Source organism: Epinephelus fuscoguttatus, linkage group LG16 (assembly GCF_011397635.1).
Source record: "Epinephelus fuscoguttatus linkage group LG16, E.fuscoguttatus.final_Chr_v1".
NCBI lineage: Eukaryota > Metazoa > Chordata > Actinopteri > Perciformes > Serranidae > Epinephelus > Epinephelus fuscoguttatus.
This window is the reverse complement of record NC_064767.1, coordinates 38129916-38152189: the sequence shown is the minus strand read 5'-3', so window position 1 is coordinate 38152189 and position 22274 is coordinate 38129916. Positions and strand designations below refer to the sequence as shown.

The following is a 22274-nucleotide window of genomic DNA, read 5'->3' as shown; positions in this document are numbered from 1 at the left end:
ACCGTTTTTTTCCCCCATTAAAGGGTTTTTTTTTGGGGGAGTTTTTCCTTATCCGCTGTGAGGGTCCTAAGGACAGAGGGATGTCGTATGCTGTAAAGCTCTGTGAGGCAAACTGTGATTTGTGATTGGGCTTTATAAATAAAATTGATTGACTGATTGATTGACCATTGTCCATCTGCTGCTGCTGGACAGGTAGGGTGTGTGGGTCATCTAGACAACCAACACAATGAGCTTCAAAGGCTAACACTTCGGTACAGCCATAGAATATATTATTTTGGAGGGCTGACTGTGCTTTATCAACAAACTAGCTGAAAATCACTCATTGTTCAAAGAAAGCTGGCAGGACTGGCCGAGTGGTGAAGGGAGAACACACAGAGAAGGATGTTTTATTTGTAGTTTACATAAAGCCAGCAAGCACATTAGGCTAATTTTGGTGAGGTTGTGGGAAAAGCTATTTACCAAAATGAAAACAAAACAAACAAACAAACAAAAGAAAAATACACAACCAAAATAAAAATAAACCCATAAAGTTTTTTAAAAGAACATTAAAAGATCCACTAAGTCAACAAGAGAAAACTTGGGCTACAAAGCCATTGGCAGCTAGCAGAAGTCTCCAGCAGGTCTGCACCGCAACTGAACCAACTTCCATATGACCTTGCCTTCCCCTTGAAAAGCCCAGGGGTGTTAATATAGACAGTACAGGCAGTGCGGTAGCTCTGGGGCTCATGGGATGGAGGGGTCTGATTGCTACCTGGAAATACGTCCGTGTTCAAAGAAGAACTCACATTAAATGAAAAACGGTGCGATTTTCTATCTATGACCTTAAAACTCAAAACCACATTTGTCCAGGTTTTGTTTTTGTATTATAGTATCCATCTATAGCAAAATGATATGCTTATTCTACATAAACTATATAATACTATGTATGATGCCCCTTCAAAAAAGTTACGTAAATGTCCCTACACACATAAATGTGCTCATAAAAACTCAAACTATAGAAAAAATTATAAATAATTTTTTTTAAATTTCTTTTTTAATTTAAATCAGCATCAGTCCTAAAAATACATATCAAATATTAGTGAAGTTTTATAATCTTTAACCCTTAAATTGCCAAGCTTTTGTCATGATGCAACTTCGTTTTATTGTCTAAAAAACACAATACATTTTTTTTCAATATACTTCATGCAAAGTTGATTATTTATGGTTTGATGATTGCAGCCTGCTATATGTGAAATATTAGCAGCGACATTTATTTATATGCATTTTTTTTTCAGTGTCACATTTCATAAACTACGCACACTAAAGCACCTTCACACATAATTGTGCTCATAAAAACTCAAGCTATAAAAAAAATCATTTTTTTTCCTTTTTTTTTATAATCTTTAGCCCTTAAAGAGGCAACAGATAGCATCTTTTCCTAAATATATCATTATGAAAATAATGTGGGTTGCACAGGGTAGTGGCCACAGTAAAATCAGACGATCAGCGTTTACATAGGTTACTTAGTGACTTTGCAATCTTTGTAATAAACTTCTGCCACTGGGGGCGAAATTTCACGGAAAAAAATCTGCTTTACAGCAGGAAACATGTCACGTATTGCAAAACTGGTCGGTCAGCCAATCAGGGACTGGAGCTGGTCCTTATGAGGAGTTGGGCATGAGATAGTTGAGTCACGAGCACAATGGCAGACGGACAAAGTTTGGAAACAAGTGAAAAATGGCCTAGCCAAAGAAAACAAGCTCCTCTGTCTGAGGAGGCAAAGAAGAGCTAAAAGGAGAGTGATAAAAGCAGTGGAATAACAAGAGTAATGGAGGGAGCTCCGTGACCAAAGAGGCTTCAAAACCGATGTCCAGCTAGCTTTCTTTCTAATGGATAAGTAAGTAACACGGCTAAATGTTAGCTAGACGAGAGAGGACTGTACTGTACTGGCTGCTAGTTTATTCCTAGCTGACCAGCATCGCAAATTGCTGCAACCAGGGACCGGGTCGTGAGAGTTGGTTGGCTGACATCCTCGTTGAAATTCTACGGCAGCCCTCGGACAGTGATACCCCCCTCCCTTCCTTCTGTTCTCTTCTCACGGAGGCAGCTATCGACGGATATCGCCCAGCTAAGTTACGCCCAGCTAAAGTGAACACTGGACTTTTCACTGCAACGGCCTTAGACTGAGGAGCATCAAAATCAGTTAACATTAGTCCACACAGCTCTCCCAAGCTGGCCTGGAGAGCAGGGAGATCATGTCGGTCACTGGCCATAAATGTGAGGGCAGCCTTCGCAGCTACTGGGCACCCAGCATCTCCAACTGGGAGAAGTGGAGTAAATATCAATACACTCTGCCAGCAATTTAATAATATTGATGCCAGTTGTAACATTTGAATGTTTTAGTAGTAAGCCATGTTCTAAGCGGCATAATGTATAGTGATCTGGTGACAGTTGAAAAATAACTCTGTTGCTCGTCAGGGTTCCATTCCCCCGTCAGGAGTTATTTCTGTATAACTGTCACCAGCTCACTATACATTATCCCTTACGTGTCTGCTGTTGTTTGTACTGATACTGTACATATTGATATAATTTACTGTGAGTTGTTTGTACTGATACTGTGCATTCTGGTATAATTATTTGCATTATTATTTGTTTTTTTTTCTTCAGATAAATCTGATAATTGTTGCTTGGTCTCCTTACTCATTTATTTAGTAGAGTGTCCACACACCTTCTCATTCTACATATACAAAGAGGTATACTGGTGGCTTTACAGCCTACATTTTATTGATTATCTCTGATCCCCACGGTCAATTTGGTCGTTGCGACAGTGCGAGCAACACCGCTGACACTAGGTGGCGCCAAGCTAAAAACCCCCGAATCATATCTGTTGACTCATAAAATTGCCAAGTTTTGGTCATGATGCAACTCTGTTTTATGGTCTAAAAAACACAATAAATGATTTTTTTTTTTAATATACTTCATGCAAAGTTGATTATTTATGGTTTGATGATTGCAGCCTGCTATATGTGAAATATTGGCAGCGACATTTATTTATATGCATTTTTAAATTTTTTTCCCCCAGTGTCACATTTCATAAACTACGCACACTAAAGCACCTTCACACATAAATGTGCTCATAAAGACTCAAGCTATAAAATTTATTTATTTTTTTAATTTTCTTTTTTAATTCTTTAAATCAGCACCAGTCCTAATCATACATATCAAATATTAGTGAAGTTTTATCATCTTTAATCCTTAAAGTGATTGTTCAGGTTTTTGGACATTAAGTTGTGTGAAACGCTGACCATCTGTAGCTCTGATGTGACCGTGTCACTACTGTCAACGAGCCTCCTGCTCTGAGAAATGGCTCGTAGCTTACCAGAGAAAAAGTGGTTCTGAAGATATAAGGGGGACACGTAACCAAAAGGTTTTAAGCTACAAAAAAGTATGCCTGTGTTTTGTTAGACTATTTCAATAATTTTAAAACATCCCTGCATTACGTCAGACCTTGCTATCAAATGGGACTATTTTCCGGCCAGTATCACTCCGCTGTGCAGGCCCGCAAGACAGCGTGCCAACAGAAATCAATTAGACAGTTCATCACCACGCCGTGCAGGTGCGCAGGATAGCAACAGCTAACGAAAACTTCATCGGCTGTTTCCAACAGAGAACCAGTAGGGTATTATTAGTGAGGAAAAAGATGTACTAGCCCTATATATACCTACTACTACAGCACGAACACCGGCTCAGGCTCACGACACACCCTCGTCAGCTGCTGTAGGTAAACAGAGGAATACCAAAATGGTGCGAACTTGTGATTTCCCCAGCTGTGGGAATAAAAACATTGGCGGCTCCCAATTCCATCGGTTTCCTGTTACAGATGTAACCCATAGGCAACTTTGGCTAACCCACCACCAGAACAAAGCAGAGACTGGCCGTAATCACATATGAATTCACATTTCTATGTGATTGATTACTCATGTCATGGATTTAGCAGTTAGCCTAATATAATAAACTAAATGCCGACGGTAAAACGAGGCCGCGTATAATGTACTCTCCACAACCCAACAGGCTATTAGTTCAATCAAACATTTTGTTTTACAGACAATCAGTTACAGACATCGTTATATAGACTGGTATTAGGTAATATACTAATAATAATAATAATAATGATAACTTTTATTTATATAGCACCTTTCAAAAGCATGTTACAAGGTGCTGTACAACAGAAATAAAAACAGGAATAAAAACATATCAAATACAATTGCCTGACAACAACAACAAAGAAAAAAAAAACATAATAAAACCGCCAAGAAATAAAATTGGAATTAAAATTTAGAAAAATTAAAATCATGCATCCTGAACAAGGTAATCATGCAACGATAATAAAACAAAATTAAGAGAAGGCCAATCGATAAAAGTGAGTCTTTAGAAGAGATTTAAAAGAAGTCACTGAGCTAGCCTGCCTGAGATCACCGGGCAGGGAGTTCCAAAGCTGTGGAGCGTGGACAGCGAAGGCCCGGTCACCTTTTGTAATGAGACGGGACCTCGGGACCTTAAGTAAAGCTGTGCCGGCGGATCTCAGACAGCGTTCGGGCTCGTAGGGTAAAAGCAGGTCACGGATATAGGCAGGAGCCTGACCATTCAGGGCTTTAAAAACAGTTAGTAAAATCTTAAAATCAATTCTAAAACTCACAGGCAGCCAGTGGAGAGCAGCAAGGGTTGGAGAGATATGGTCACTTCTCTTTGTACCTGTTAAAAGCCTGGCAGCAGCATTCTGAATAAGTTGCAATCTACGGATGTTTCCCTTGCTGATCCCAGAATACAGGGCATTACAGTAATCTAATCTTGAGAGAAGAGAGAGAAGAAGAGATAAAAGCATGGACAACCTTCTCCAAGTCAGTGGAAGAGAGGAAAGAACGGATTCTTGTTAGCTGTCTCAGCTGCCCATAACAGGATTGCACTACCTTGGTTACCTGTGAATCAAAAGATAGCTCTGAGTCAAACAAGACACCAAGATTGCGAGCTTCTTTCTGGAAACCAAGGCTAGAGGGGAGACTGTTGGGAATGCAGGTGCTGGAGGTAGATGGGGGGAAAAGGATAACCTCTGTTTTTGAATCATTTAGCTGGAGAAAGTTGTTGGACATCCATGTTTTTATATCTGCCAGGCATGAGAGAATATGGGAAACATCTGAAGAACCAGGTTTCAACGGTACATATAACTGTGTGTCATCTGCATATGAAATGAAAATTAATGTTGTGACTTTGAATGATTCTCCCCAGGGGTAACATGTAGATGGAAAAAAGGATGGGCCCCAGAATTGACCCCTGGGGGACCCCACAGAAAAGGGGAGCATGAGAGGAACAGGCATCACCAAGAGACACAGAGAAGGACCTATTTGATAGATAAGACTTGAACCACTCGAGCGCCACACCACTGATGCCAATAAGGTGTTCCAGACGGCTAATTAGGGTAACATGGTCCACCGTATCAAAGGCTGAGCTGAGATCAAGTAAAATTAAAAGTGAACAGAGCCCTGAGTCAGCCGCCAGCAACAAGTCATTTGTGACCTTGATAAGAGCAGTCTCAATACTGTGCTGGGAGCGAAAGCCTGATTGGAACTTCTCCAACAATTCATTGTTGTCTAAAAAGGCAATCAGCTGAGTAGAGACGACCTTTTCTAAAACCCTTGATAAAAATGGCAACTCGGAGATCGGTCTAAAATTATTCAAAACTGAGGCATCCAAAGTCGGGTTTTTTAAAAGGGCGTGTTTAAAACATGATGGAAAAGTGCCTGTGGACAGAGAGAGGTTAACAATGGCTAAAACATCAGGACCAACCATCTGAAACACAGTTTTTAAAAACCAAGTGGGCAAGCAATCTGAGAGGCAGGTGGAAGATTTTGATGCTGCAACTATGTGCTCCAGGGAGGACAGGGAAATTTTGTTAAAATGAGTTAAAGGAAAGTGGAGGTGTGAGTCTGTGTCAGCTTCTCTAAAAACAGTGCCAAACTGCTGTCGGATCTGCACGATCTTATTTACAAAATGAAGAAGAATTTCTTCACATTTCTCTGGAGAGGGGTCAGGAGCCTGGCTGGGTGCAGGTCGAGTCACAGAATAAATAGTTTTAAAAAGTACTCTGGGATTATGGCCCTGGTTAGCGATCAGGTTAGCAAAATAAGTGTTTCTAGCCACTTTGACAGCATGTTGATGTTGATAAAACGACATGAGACTTTTAAGGGAGGCGAGGGAGCCACTCTGCTTGTCCTGTTTCCATTTTCGCTCTGCTTTCCTGCACTGTCTCTTTAAAAGCCTAAGCTTGTCACTTAACCATGGACATGAAGAAGGAGTTTTCTTTTTGTACCTTACAGGGGCAATAGAGTCTAAAATAGTAGTGCAGGAGTTATTGAAATCACTGACCAATTCATCTACAGAGAGAGGGAGTTGTAGATGGTTACTGATAGCACCACACATTGAAGAAAAGGCATGGCAAAAAGTTGGAGCAGAGAGTGAGCTAAGAGGATGAGAGCAGATTTGTGAGGTGGGTGTAGGGACTGGAGAGAGGTGAGCGGCCTTGAAAAGTACTGCGTTGTGATCAGAGGCCACAAAATCAGTCAAAAACACATCCTCCAAGCAGAACCCGTTGGGAGAGGACCAAGTCCAGGGTGTGTCCTTTATCATGGCTTGGTTGCTTTACAGATTGAGTCAGATTGAAAGAGTTTATAAGAGTAGTGAAATTAGAGAGGAGGCAGATGGACAGCAGACATGAATATTAAAATCCCCTAAAATCAGAACTCTGTCATGTTGTGACATAATGAGAGAGAAAAGATCTGAAAATTCCTATAAAAAACCAGCAGTTGATTTAGGGGGCCTGTAAATTAAAACACATAAAAATGGCAGTTCGTTCTTTAAAATGAAGCTGAGACACTCAAAGCTGGAAAAAGAGCCCAGCGTGATGGGGGAGCAGGTAAACCCACTTCTATGGATAACAGTGAGCCCCCCTCCTCTGCCTGTCATTCTAGGCTGGTGGAAAAATGAGTAGCCAGGAGGAGATGATTCAGTGAGGGGGGCACGGTCATCAGAATTTAGCCATGACTCAGTGATCAGGAAGAAATCAACATTGTGTGTAACAATAAAATCCTGACAAATAAAAGACTTGTTGGAGAGAGATCTTACATTAAGTAAGCAGAACTGGGCTGAGCTTTCGATGGGGACTGGGGAGGTGATATTAACTGCAACAAGGCCGGACCTGTGCGGAGAGCGCACATTTGATTTTACACACTGCCTCTCAGAGATCCTCACAGGAATAAAAGAACTGTTGGCGGAATTAAAGCTGGAGCTTGGTGTTGAATTGGAATGGACACTAGTACCGGCAGGGCCCACATAGTCAAGGGCGGAGCTAAATGAGGATGAGCCAGAGTGCTGGGTGGGGACCTGCTGGGAAAGATGTCAGTTCAAGCAAAAGGCAATAAAATCAATAAAATTTGTGGTTAGCCTCCTTGATCCCTTCCTGTTAGGATGCAGTCCATCTGCTTTGAAGAAATCATGTCTGGACCAAAAAGAGTCAAAATGGCTCACAAAACCAGGACCAATAGCTGAAGAAAAGTTCTGCATCCACAGGTGGAGGTTGAAGAGACGACTGAAACGTCTCGTGCTGCCCTGCAGGGTGGGAATGGGCCCAGACAGGACACAGTGCCTCCCCAGGCTCTCAGTTGTGTAGGACAGGGACTGAAGCTCTGCCTGCAGTTTTGATGATTGCCTAGACATGACATAATTTGTGCCAGTGTGAGCTATGACTGTGTTGACAGAGGGATGGAGGTCAAGAAGTGCAGGAATGAGCTCGATAAAATCAGCTGTCTTGCCACCTGAAAGACAATAGGTGATAGCAACCAGAAGTTGGACAAATCTGATGATTGAATCGCCAATTATTAAGAGTTCTGGTTTTTCAGTTCCTAGGTTATCATTGTAAACTGCTAGTTTCGGGTTGGGAATCTTGGGAGGCCTTGGTGAGATGGGAGAGCACAGGGGGGCGTGGCCAGTGATTACCTTGTCCGTGGTTTGTGTGGGGGGAAGTGCCGGGACAACAGGTGGTCTGAACGAGGTGGAAGGGGCGGGTCATCCGCGTCCAGTGGCGGAGAAGGGGACGCCTCAGCAGGCAATGTAGGAGGATGCCATGTGGACTGCAGGGGTGAAAGACGGGGTCGTTTGCAGCCCAGAGATGCCAGTGGGGGGGATGCTGAGCCCGAAAGTGAGGAGACACTGGAGGGCGCGGAGTGCTTCCGAGTTCGGGCTGCACTGCGCGCTGGAGGGGGAGAGACCGGCTCAGAGTGAAGTTTCGTCAACGGGGAGAAAAAGTTTGCCAGAGTGACATCGTTGACACCGGGGCCGAATGGGTCGTAGAGGGGCAGAGAACGCTTTTTTCGGCCTTTAACGACACAAGCCCAGGATGGAGTGGAGGTTGAGCTGGGAACGTCAACAGGTGCCGCCGCCGCAACCGCAGCCGGGGCCGGAGACCGCCGAGTATCCGGAGCCTCGAACGTTGCCAGCCGGGAACACAGCACAGACTGTCGCTGGAGGAGCTCATTAATGAGGTGTTCTATGGACTGGAGTTCAGTCTTTAGGTTCGTGAACTCTGTAGTGGGAGCCATCCATGAGCTGTGAGCCGTGAGCCGGGTAAGTTTGGCCTGGGTCCAACTTTCCATGTCTCCCATGACTCCATATCTCTCTTTGGGCACAGCAGTGCGGAAATTGCGTTTTCTCTGTCCGTCGGGATCTGTGGGCAGCTGAAATGAGCTTGACATACACGCAGTTGCTTCACCCTCGCCGCCTTGGTAGTGAGGGTCATCCCAATTGACACAAGCCAAAGTTGCCTACGGGTTTCATCTGTAACAGGAAACCGATGGAATTGGGAGCCGCCAATGTTTTTATTCCCACAGCTGGGGAAATCACAAGTTCGCACCATTTTGGTATTCCTCTGTTTACCTACAGCAGCTGACGAGGGTGTGTCGTGAGCCTGAGCCGGTGTTCGTGCTGTAGTAGTAGGTATATATAGGGCTAGTACATCTTTTTCCTCACTAATAATACCCTACCGGTTCTCTGTTGGAAACAGCCGATGAAGTTTTCGTTTGTCATTGCTATCCTGCGCACCTGCACGGCGTGGTGATGAACTGTCTAATTGATTTCTGTTGGCACGCTGTCTTGCGGGCCTGCACAGCGGAGTGATACTGGCCAGAAAATAGTCCCAATTGATAGCAAGGTCTGATGTAATGCGGGGATGCTTTAAAATTATTGAAATAGTCTAACAAAACACATGCATACTTTTTTGTAGCTTAAAACCTTTTGGTTACGTGTCCCCCTTATATCTTCAGAACTACTTTTTCTCCAGTAAGCTACGGGCCATTTCTCAGAGCAGGAGGCTCGTTGACAGTAGTGACACCGTCACATCAGAGCTACAGATGGTCAGCGTTTCACACAACTTCATGTCCAAAAACCTGAACTATCACTTTAAATTAATAAATAATAAGTTTTTGTCATGATGCAACTCCGTTTTATGGTCTAAAAAACACAATAAATGATTTTTTTTCAATATACTTCATGCAAAGTTATGGTTTGAAGATTGCAGCCTGCTATATGTGAAATATTAGCAGTGACATTAATATGGTTTTTTTTGCATTGTCACTGTCATTTATAAATAACTGTAACTTGAATAACAATAACAATAACAATATCAGCAATAACAAAATAAACATAACAGAATGATCTGTTCAGGGGAGGCAGGAGCTGCAAACTGTGCCATTATGTTCCTTGCAAACATGTTTCTTACAGATCTTGCATGTGCAGAACACAACTCTCCGTGTGGGGCAGAGTGCACACTGCCTCCTCACAGTTGTGGTGGTTGGTGCTGGTGCTGGTGGGGTTGCCTGTGCCAGCCTAAGCTTCCAGGATGAGGCTGAGGGCGCCTGGTGTCAGTGGGAGGCGTTCCCTGCGGACCATCTGGGGGTTGACTAGTTTCCTCCCTAGCTCCTCCAGGAACAGCCTCCTTTGGTGGGGACTTTCCTCGGTGCCATGCTGGATCAATGACCATCCACACAATGTACACGTTGAGGGCACTAATGTCCAGCATGTTAAAAAAAAGAGCCAAGGGCCACCGTCTGGTCCTTCTCCTGCAGCTGTATGTAGAGATCATCTGCAAATCAAAGACAGAGACAACGATGACGAAATGTTTTCATTTCTAACATCTCAGACAAGCATATAAATTTCGAAAAAAATATGTGTATGTATATGTTTGTGGATTGCATTAAAATACCTCATCCATGGTATCCACTCCTCCTTTGCAGCAGTTATAGTCCAGTATGATCTGGGGCTTCCTTTTCTTCTCGCCGCTGATCTCCGGCGCCCGGTGTTTGGTGCTGAGCAGGACAACGTTTTTGCCCCGCTTTGGGATGTAGGACACTAGGGTGTGAGTTTGGGTGAATGCAAAGATGGAGGAGAGGACCTCTCTCCTCTGTACCCTCAGGAGCTCAGGGGGAAGCTCTGGTCGGCTTTTACGCATGGTGCCAACCATGGCGATCTTTCTGTGGAGCCGAAGGAGGAAAAGAAACTGTCGCATGTCACAGTCACCCCTCTCAGCCCCTCTGTCATCTCCAACACCACTCCGTCCTTGGTTTCGTTCTGCCGGCGCACCAGTTTCTCTGCCGGTGTAAACAGACACCCTCCATGCATATGATGTTTGTACGTCACAGGTGACCCACATTTTGAGGCCATACCTGGCCGGCTTCATGGGCATGTATTGCCTGAATTCGCAGTGTCACCGATATGGCACGAGCTGCTCATCCACACAAATTTCCACACCTGGATTAAACATCAGGGGGAGCCGGGCAGTCCACAGATCCCAGATTTCCCGGACCGCAGCAAGCTTGTCCGCTCCCCGGCGCCGCGGTCTGGACAGCCGGTCATCAAAATGCAGGATTCGGCTTATCAATCCAAACGTTTTGGCCGACATGGTCGCCCTGAAGACATGCCGGCCCGTCTGCTCATTCCACAGGCTGCGGGTTGCTTCACCGCGGGACCAATACACGCTGGCCAGCAGAAGCAGTCCAAAGTAAGCCTGCACAGTGGTGGCATTGAGGTCCTTCCAGTCCGGGACCGTCCTTCTCCCATGCAGGTTGGTGTAATCTAGGACAAGTTTCGTGACCTCTAGGGTGAAAAATAAATGAAAACTGTCTATCACTTCACCAACTCTGGCCACGGCATAGCGGGTAGGCCTGTGCCTGAAGGGTTAAATTGTAGGGTCTCCGAGTGTGTGGGTGCCCACTGGATCTCCCTGTTTTTGGACCTCCAGGACAGGTCCGGTGGTGTCTCCCCTTCCCCACCATCAGATAAGTCGGGGGAGCTGGTGGAGGATGAGCCAGCCCCCAGGAGGTACTCCTCATCCTCTTCAGCTGTGTCGGTGTCGGATTCAGAGGTTAGATCATTGTGTTCCATGGGCTCTGGATCGGGCTCCACGATCATTTCTAGTGCCTCTTTAGTGCTGTAGTGTAGTGTCATCATGCCAGATAAGAAATGAGCAGCTCTCCTCCTCTATACTCATGTGCACCTGTGTAAACAAAGTCGGGGTCTGTTTTGGTTTTCACGGCGACTGTATATTTGTTGTGCTGGGAAAGGTCCTGCATTTCGGTTATTTCAAAGCTGCACATGGGGGCCTGTGTAGATGTGTGTTTTACGTATTTTATAATAAAAAATGTTGTGGTGCTTTTAACTTTTGCAGAAGAGTTGCACATGAAACGGGGGATATAGAAAAGCAGCCACTTGAAAGCTAGGCTACCTGCGCTTGTACGCATTCGGTCACACGGTAATGCAATGTGAATGCTGGAGACATGCATGTGCACACACGCACACTCACATGCATACTTTCCCACACACACAAACTCACACACTCACACAAACTTAATGCCTCAGATCTTGTGTGGAGAGTGGAGGGAGAGGAGAATAGTGCCAGTGTCATCTATTGGAAAAAGCAGGTATTTCCTCCATTTGCCATATATGGTAAAAATGACATCATGTAGAAGGAAATCCCTCAGGCACACACTTACAAGCTTCAGGCTTCAAATGAAGCAGAGAAATGAGAAGATGCATGTTTTATACTTTTTATTCGAGCAGGATGAAAAATAGTGATTTGAATGGGTTTCAATGAGCACATTTATGTGTGTTGGGTCTTTAACGTGAGTAAATCAATTCACGTTGTTTATAATAGGCTAAGAATAAAAAAAACATGAAAAACATTTAGAACACTCAAAAATGCACAACCTGTATCAATTATAAACAATATGCATGAAAAATTGATAAAATATGTTAGAAATTAAAAGCCAAAAACACAAAAATGTGCCTGGGGGCATCAAAGGATTAAACATTGAACCAAATTGCATATCCACCAGACGTACAAAATGGACATGATCAGACATGATCTTAACGTCCACCTGACACTGCATGTTTGCCAGTCATTTGAGAAAAAGAAATAGTAATTCTACATAAAAACAACAACAAAAAGTCCTATATAACAATATAATTTTTTGGGGTACTTGGAAAAAAAGAATATCCCCCAAAACAAAGCAACCCACCCCCACCCACACTGAACTTGAAATGGTACAGTCTTAGTTCCCTCTGTGAAGCCCAATAAAAGTGCTCATTTCCTCTTTGACAGTTCACACCCATGACGTTCAGGTAATATGGATGGAAGCTCATGCAAAGAAAATTTGGTTGATTGATGTGGCATCTCAAATCAGATTCAAGGCACTTGGTCAGGTACTTGTCTATCATGCTGTGAATGGCTCAGACACATCCTACATATAGGACATGACCTTAGTCAGACACGTCCTACATCTAGGACATGACAAAATACTCATAAAGTCATGACTGTTCACTGTCCTGGCTCTACAATGGTGGAATGAACTCCCCATTGACATCAGGCCATCAGGAACTCTACACATCTTCACTGAAAACTCACCCATTTGGACTGAAACTGTTCAGACTGCGCTTTGGCCAATAAAAAAATCTGAAAACAAACAAAGCCTTTATCGCTTACTGTTTCTAAATGAAGCGCTTGACATAGTTCAGCACAATTGATGAAGTTGATGCACTTACATTTTTGGGTTGAATCCACATGGTCATTGTAAGTTGCTTTGGATAAAAGTGTCAGCTACACTCCATTAGAGTTTGGACGCTGCGAAAAACATAAATAAAAACAGAATGCAATTATTTGCAAATCATTTTCACCTATATTCACATGAATACAGTACAGAGACGGAATGTGGAATGTTCAAAAAACGTTTGGAAAATAATAAAAATGTTTGGAACAATCCACATATAAACAAAATAACTGGAAAGAGATTAAAGTATCATGACTGTGTATGAAAGGGGCATCCTCCAAAGGCTCAATTGTTTACAAACAAGGGTGGTCACTCTGTGAAAAGATATTATGGCAAGTCATCCAACAGTTAAAGAACACCTTTTATTAACACATAACAGCAAGAAATTTAGTAATTTCACCATCTCCAGATCATAATATCATCAAAAGATTCAGAGAATCTGGAGAAACCTCTGCATGTAAAGGACAAGGCTGCAACGCAACACTGAAGGCCTGTGATCTTTGACCCTACAGGCAGCCCTGCATTAAAAACCAACATGATTGTATATGATCATTTTGATTATGTATGATTGGATTTTACTACATGGGCTCAGGAACACTTTGGAAAACCATTGTCAGTAAACAGTCAGTTTGTCACTGCATCTGCAAATTTAAGTTCAGACTCTACCATGCAAAGTGAAAGCCACAGATCAACAACAACCAGAAATGCCACTGACCTATCTGGGCCTGAGCTCATCTGAGATGGACTGACACAAAGTGGAAAAGTGTGCTGTGGTCTGCCGAGTCCACATCTCCGATTGTTTTTGGAAATCATGGACGTTGTGTCCTCCAGGCTAAAGAGGAAAAGGACCATCCAGATTGTTATCAGCTCAAAGTTCAAAGCCAGCATCTGTGATGGTATGGCGGTGTGTTAGTGCCCTTGGCATCACGGGTAATTTGCACATCTTTGAAGGAAGACAATATCTTTGTCAGGGACATCCCCGCTTATTCTCGCAAGACAATGAGACACTTTCTGAAATTGCTCAAACAGTGTGGCTTCATAGTTAAAGAGTGCAGGTACTGTGCAGCCTGCTGTTATATGGCACAGGTTAGCACCGTGACAGACCTAAGTCTTGTGTGATCCCCATTAATTGGACATTACTTTGTAAAATAATAAATAGCTGAATTTTAACATAAAAAGCTTGCTTCCACTGTGGTATCACATGACTCATGCACAGTCCCACTCTCTTTGTCTTACTGTCCATCTAAAAGCCAGGTTTTCCCTCCCACTCACCACCTAATCAGCTCTCTCTCTCTCTGCTGCAGGCTCTCTCTCTCTCTCTCTCTCCTTTCACATCAATACTTCTTTTCAGCATTCTTTTGTAAAGCACGTGGACTGATTCACACCTACCTGTTTGGCACTGCTTAGTGGATGATCACATTATTCTGGAGCAACTTACGATGGAACAGCACTGAAAATCAATGGTCATGTATTAATAACACTGTGAGCAGAAAAGCAGATGGTGGGGATAGTAGCAGTGTCAGGACAGTAAAACAGGTGAAGATTATGAAAAAGAAAGGTAGGAAGTATTTTTCATCTATCTCTTGTGAGTCTCCGATGGAGAGCCAAAGGGTTTTGATGATAACTTTTTTCCTGAAATGTGATTTTTCCTTTCAATAAATCAATAAATGCAAAGAAAAATTAGAATCCTGTTTTGGCTTCATCATTATGTGGCACTGACTTACGATTGAGGAGGGTAAAACGATTTGAAACAGTTTTAGTGAAGGGGAATACTTCCTGACTGTACTGTATTTATATATTTTCTTTTAATCTTCCCAGTCGTGCGCTGCTACTAGCAGTTCTGTATTAGTAATAATGAAATTTATTGGTTTACCCAATACCCAGCTAAATTTGTATGAAATATACACTGTAAATCCCAACCCCAATCCATTCATGACACAAAATTTTAATGTAACGTCTACACAAATGCCCCAGATTGTCAAACTGACATAAACAGTTTACTTGACCAGTGTTGGGCTCATTACTCTAAAAATGTGTTATATTACTCATAACGTGTTATGCTTTTCAAAAGTAATATTACTTTACTTATTACTCCCTGCCAATAGTAATTTGTTACACTACTCGTTATAGCACTTTTCTGTTGCACCCCATAAAATTGGTATTTGCACATCTCCACAGATTGAGATGTGCACCTCTATGTGAATATCAGGGTAATTGCCAGTAAGTGTAGCTAAGACTAGATAGCGTGCAAATAATAATTTTTTTTTACCTGGAGGTCTACAGTTGCTTGTGACCTGTATTTTCCCAAAGCTCTGCCTGAAAGACAGAGGGCCCTATTTAGATGGTCTAAAACGCGAAGCACCAGGCGTGTGGCACATGGGCATGTCCAGTCACTTGCTAGTTGGACAGCGCGTTTTCAGACTGTGCGCCATGGCGGAGAGTCTAAAAGACTTGGACTTACTCTGTGAATTAGTCATGGGTGTGTTTTGGGCGTATCATTCAATAAGCCAATCAGAGTGTCACCTCTCATTCCCTTTAAAAGAGGCGTGATTGGAGCACACGGCGGAGAGCTAGTTAGATGGCGGACCTACCAACTGGAAAGAGTGAGCGTTTCACAGCTGAGGACATGGATCTCCTCGTGCGGGAGCTGAAGGCCCGTCAGAACCAGATCTACAGGGACAGCAGACAGGCAACCAAGCTCCCCGAGGTAAAGCAGGCGTGGGATCACTACTATAAGTAAGATCTTACTAAATATCTGTGGAATATTATTCAAACCTGTTTTCATCATATAACAGAGCACAGCTGTCAGGACTGCCGTGGAACTCCCCAAGGTGCTGATCCTGCAGCTAGGACCTGTTCAGCGGTTTCTCCCCCACCCACATTTGTTGATTGTTTTCACATGTTTCCTAGAGCTGTGTTCTGCCTCTTATTTGCATGTGTGTCCTCTCTACACTCAGACAACAATATAATAATATAATATAATGCAGCCTAGTATAACATGTTAAGATAAATGCAATGTGTGGGCTTTGGTTTTCACTCAAAAAAATGATTGATTGGTCAGATAATTTCACAATTTCATTTGTCATTATTACAAATTATCCATCCATAACCGCTTCATCCTCTTGAGGGTTGTGGGGGGGCTGGAGCCTATCCCAGCTGACACTGGGCGAGAGGCAGGGTACACCCTGGACAGGTCGCCAGACTATCGCAGCACTGACACATAGAGACAGACAACCATTCACGCTCACATTCACACCTACGGACAATTTAGAGTTATCATTATTATTTATTACAAATTATGATGATCATTATTACTGCGATTAGATCATTCTGATTAATGACTGACCATTAAGACATGTTTCCAATCAATATTTTAATGTGCACAATAATAACCTTCCATATTGTAATCATATTTTTATTTGTTATCTTTTGCATATGTGTGGCTGCTCCGTGTGTGTCTGAGCGGAGTGCACGTGCGTTGTGCACCCGCCTAGAGACGCATATTACTAACTTGTTTAACAGCGAAATACTGCACCGTTGACTTTAGACCAGGTTTTTGTTGGTCACTGGTGCATTTGCTTTTTACGTCATCTAACTAGCAACATGCCATGACTGCGCCTGACCACTCCTCATTTTTAGACCAACACACCCAGAGGAGTGCAAGTTCATTTGCTAGTTAGATAACGGGGGCGCAGGGCGTGAAAATGACAACTGTGCCTGCATCTAAATAGCAATGACACTTGCGACATGGATTATGCGCCCTCCGCCGTCCGCTTTAGACCATCTAAACAGGGCCCAGAGAGTCACTCATGGACAGAGGTGGGTAGTAACTAGTTACATTTACTCAGTTACATTTACTTGAGTAACTTTTTGGATAAATTGTACTTTTTACTTTTACTTGAGTTATATTGTTTTAAAGCAACAATACTCTTAGTACAATATTTGGCTACTCTACCCACCTCTGAGTACATAATTACACATATGTATGTATGTATATGTATATATATATATATATATATATATATATACAACATATAAATATAGATATGTGTGTGTATGTGTGTGTGTGTGTATATATATATATACAGTACAGGCCAAAAGTTTGGACACACCTTCTCATTCAATGCGTTTTCTTTATTTTCATGACTATTTACATTGTAGATTCTCACTGAAGGCATCAAAACTATGAATGAACACATGTGGAGTTATGTACTTAACAAAAAAGGTGAAATAACTGAAAACATGTTTTATATTCTAGTTTCTTCAAAATAGCCACCCTTTGCTCTGATTACTGCTTTGCACACTCTTGGCATTCTCTCCATGAGCTTCAAGAGGTAGTCACCTGAAATGGTTTCCACTTCACAGGTGTGCCTTATCAGGTTAATTAGTGGAATTTCTTGCTTTATCAATGGGGTTGGGACCATCAGCTGTTGTGCAGAAGTCAGGTTAATACACAGCCGACAGCCCTATTGGACAACTGTTAAAATTCATATTATGGCAAGAACCAATCAGCTAACTAAAGAAAAACGAGTGGCCATCATTACTTTAAGAAATGAAGGTCAGTCAGTCCGGAAAATTGCAAAAACTTTAAATGTGTCCCCAAGTGGAGTCGCAATAACCATCAAGCGCTACAACGAAACTGGCACACATGAGGACTGACCCAGGAAAGGAAGACCAAGAGTCACCTCTGCTTCTGAGGATAAGTTCATCCGAGTCACCAGCCTCAGAAATCCCAAGTTAACAGCAGCTCAGATCAGAGACCAGATGAATGCCACACAGAGTTCTAGCAGCAGACCCATCTCTAGAACAACTGTTAAGAGGAGACTGCGCGAATCAGGCCTTCATGGTCAAATAGCTGCTAGGAAACCACTGCTAAGGAGAGGCAACAAGCAGAAGAGATTTGTTTGGGCCAAGAAACACAAGGAATGGACATTAGACCAGTGGAAATCTGTGCTTTGGTCTGATGAGTCCAAATTTGAGATCTTTGGTTCCGACCGCCGTGTCTTTGTGAGACGCAGAAAAGGTGAACGGATGGATTCCACATGCCTGGTTCCCACTGTGAAGCATGGAGGAGGAGGTGTGATGGTGTGGGGGTGTTTTGCTGGTGACACTGTTGGGGATTTATTCAAAATTGAAGGCACACTGAACCAGCATGGCTACCACAGCATCCTGCAGCGACATGCCATCCCATCCGGTTTATGCGTTTAGTTGGACGATCATTTATTTTTCAACAGGACAATGACCCCAAACACACCTCCAGGCTGTGTAAGGGCTATTTGACCAAGAAGGAGAGTGATGGAGTGCTGCGGCAGATGACCTGGCCTCCACAGTCACCGGACCTGAACTCAACTGAGATGGTTTGGGGTGAGCTGGACCGCAGAGTGAAGGCAAAGGGGCCAACAAGTGCTAAACACCTCTGGGAACTCCTTCAAGACTGTTGGAAAACCATTTCAGGTGACTACCTCTTGAAGCTCATGGAGAGAATGCCAAGAGTGTGCAAAGCAGTAATCAGAGCAAAGGGTGGCTATTTTGAAGAAACTAGAATATAAAACATGTTTTCAGTTATTTCACCTTTTTTGTTAAGTACATAACTCCACATGTGTTCATTCATAGTTTTGATGCCTTCAGTGAGAATCTACAATGTAAATAGTCATGAAAATAAAGAAAACGCATTGAATGAGAAGGTGTGTCCAAACTTTTGGCCTGTACTGTATATATATATATATATATATATATATATATATTATATGTGTGTGCGTGTATATCTATCTATCTATCTATATATATATATATATATATATGTACGTACAGTACATATAAGAATATATTGTGTTTCTTGTGCCTTGAATTATGTTATGTTTGTAAAGACTTAATTCATTTTTGTTTTAGTTAAAGGGGTATCGTTTAAAATACATGAATTTGCAGATTATTATTTTTGATTGATTGATTACGTTCATGTTCTTATTTTACAAATAAATCAGACGTTACTCAACAGTACTACTCAGTACTTGAGTAGTTTTTTCACCAAATACTCTTTTACTCTTACTAAAGTAATTATTTGGATGACTACTTTTTACTTTTACTAGAGTAATATTGTTCTAAAGTATCAGTACTCTTACTTGAGTACAATATTTGGCTATTCTACCCACCTCTGCTCATGGAGCAACATTTCATCCACCACATATCCAGCCACAAGTTTTATGACTTCATTGTAGCCTGCAGCTCTCCATGATTAAAATCCAGTTTTGGTTGCATAGCCAGTGTAGGGCTACAGCTGACCTCCGCGGCCGAGGAGGGCTCACCTTTAGTGGGGTGTATATCCTGGAGTTTTACATTGATGTGCTGGTAGTTTGTTGGGCAGTAACTGCACTTGACACAAAAACTTCTCCCTTGTGAGCTTGACACAATTTTCTTTAAGTTAGGTCAACCATTTTGAAGTTTTGAGTTAATTTGACTAAAATTTATAAAGCTGATTTTGCCTAATTAGTTTAAGGCCAATTAAGAACACTATCATTGTGCACTTAACATATTTTAGTGCGTTGGAGCTAAATGTGTGGAGTTTCAGAGCATGCCGTGAGACAATGTGTTTCAGGTCATAAGCCAAAGAAAACACACACACACACACACACACACACACACAGGTGAGCACACTAGAGCGCGACTCGGGTCGCATTTTCCTGACGGAACCAACCCGAATGAGACAATTATAACCGAGCCCAGCCTGAACCAGCAGCACAGCACTAATGGAGCAGAGCCCGTGTTGCGTTTGATTTTGATTTTTGATTGTGATTTTGCTTACAGTCTTGCTTGTGTGCATTTCTGACTGAAAGATAAAAGATAGAAGATAGATATAAGATCTTCTGCCTCCATTTATCCATATGCTATATTAGATTAATTTTAATGTGTATTTAAAGATATTATAATTTGTGTTAAAAAATTAGGGAAAAAAAAAATAAAAATATAAAAAATTGTCTAATCAACCAAAAATGTCACGACCCCTCTGCAGTACCTCCGCGGACCCCCTAGGGGTCGCAGACCCCCTGTTGAAGACCTCTGCACTAAACTGTAAGTTTTGAGTGCAAGCCGTTTGCAAAAAAATAAATAAAATAAGTTGAGTGAGCTAATTGAGGTTTGAAGGGTATCAACTATAAACCATTAACATTTTTTGTCAATGTCCCTCCACTGCAGCCCCACACAAACACAAAGAGGGAATTTTATTCTAAAAAGACTGTAACTTTAGAAGATATTCACTTTACGTGACTAACTCAGATTACCCAAGTCTCATACAAGCTTCAGATAAAGTGTGGAATATGTAAGGGATAATGTATAGTGAGCCGGTGACTGTTGAAAAATAACTCCAGACAGGGGAATGGAACCCCAACATGCAGAAACAAAATCCACAGCCCTTGTTTTACAAGAATTTAGAACATGGCACTCTTAAATACATGATTCTGACTGGTCAATCAATAAAATTCTGCAGTGTTTATTTCTTGAGGTATCACCACTGATCTGCTGCTCCATTGCTAGGGACGCCCTAGCAATGGCCTTAGACTGAGGAGCATCAAAATCAGTTAATGTTAAGTGTAGAAAGTTTCTTTTTACCAGACAATGATTTTTTAAGGTGATGTAGTTTACCTTGACATGTTTCGACTGTCACTTCAGTCTTCTTCAGAAGCGTCATCTGACGTGCATCATGAAGTGTCTTTATCAGCTGGTAGTATCATCCCTTACATGTTCCACACTTTACCTGAAGCTAAAACCTAATTACACTATCAGTTAACGTTTGTCAGGCCAAATAGGATCAGAGTGGCAAAATGCAGCATTCAGGACATCACTTTTAACATTTTTGGAGAGGACAAAACGCTTGACGTTTGGCTAAAAAATGACATGTCCCCAGCATTATTTTGTGTCACATCACTGAATGTTTTAGTAGTAAGCTATGTTCTAAGCGGGATAATGTATAGCGAGCCGGTGACAGTTGAAAAATAACTCCCTTCAGGGGAATGGAACCCCGTCGTGCAGCATCAATGTACTCCCACTGAAAGCACATAAGGAGCTGCAAGTGTGAACAGGTGGAATGAGCCAGCAAAACCTGTTTCACTGTTAATATGGCCACCTGTCTATTGTTTTAAGATTGTGAAGCTAAGGGCAAATGTGGTAGAAGTGATTTACAGTTAGAATCAACAATAACATAGTAACACATGAGAACTAATGTAAATATTTTGACCTTCTCAGACCTGAGCTTTTGTTAGGTATGCATTCTTAATTTCTCCTAGCTATCTGGGATAAGAAGGACCCAGGAGCATGTCTAGGATTTTAAGACAGTGGGGGCTTACGCCCCGTTTCCACCAAACACTTTCGATATAGTACCTTTGGAACCAAAAGTAACTCTTTAGGGTGCTTTCAGATCTAGAGTTCACTTGCTTTGGTCCGATTCAGGGACTAATTTTGTTACAAAGTTGCATAATTGCCTAGATTTGGTTCGTGTTCTCACAGCAGCATTTACAAGCGGACCAGATCAAATGCCTTGCTCGAGAAAGCTGCTTTTGATTGGTCAGAATTTCCATGCGGGAAAAATCCAGGAAGTAAACAAAACGTTGAAGAAGAGTACACTTGCAAGATAAATGCGACACTTTCTAATGTCACAATGGAGGGACAATTACGTAGGTTGATTTTAGCGCTGGCCATCGTGTACTATGTTGCTTGTATTGTTCATTTGAGGCAAAGCATGAAGAAGAAGGTCAAGAAGGTCTCAGTTCGGTTGTTTTGGTGTGCACTTGAGTGCGATTGCTGTGTTCACACCTGCCCAAACGAACCGCACTTAGGGGGCAAACTAATTTGAGATAGTTGTTATATTTGTTGTTATACTGAATTTTAAGGTGTGTTAATAGATTCACGTCATCAACTCATGCATTGAGTAACATTATAGGTAAACGCTCCAACTCAAAAGTCACCAGCAGTCAGCCCAGTGAATTCAGTTATTTTTTTTCTAAGTCTACAGCTGCTGCTGCTGCTGGAGACAGCAAAACATCCTTTCATTTTGTAGTTATATTTTACTAATGTATGTAAGATTTGCCACAGTATGAACAGTAGTTACATAAGCCTCAAAACCAGCCACAACTCAGCCCTGAGCAGAGTGACTGTCTGCTA

At 42.3% G+C, this 22274-nt stretch overlaps 1 pseudogene; it reads right to left on the bottom strand.

Annotated features, from left to right (window-relative positions):
- Positions 1-9909: 9909 nt before the first annotated feature.
- Positions 9910-11526, bottom strand: LOC125903901 (piggyBac transposable element-derived protein 4-like; annotated as a pseudogene).
- Between the last annotated feature and the right edge of the window lie 10748 nt (positions 11527-22274).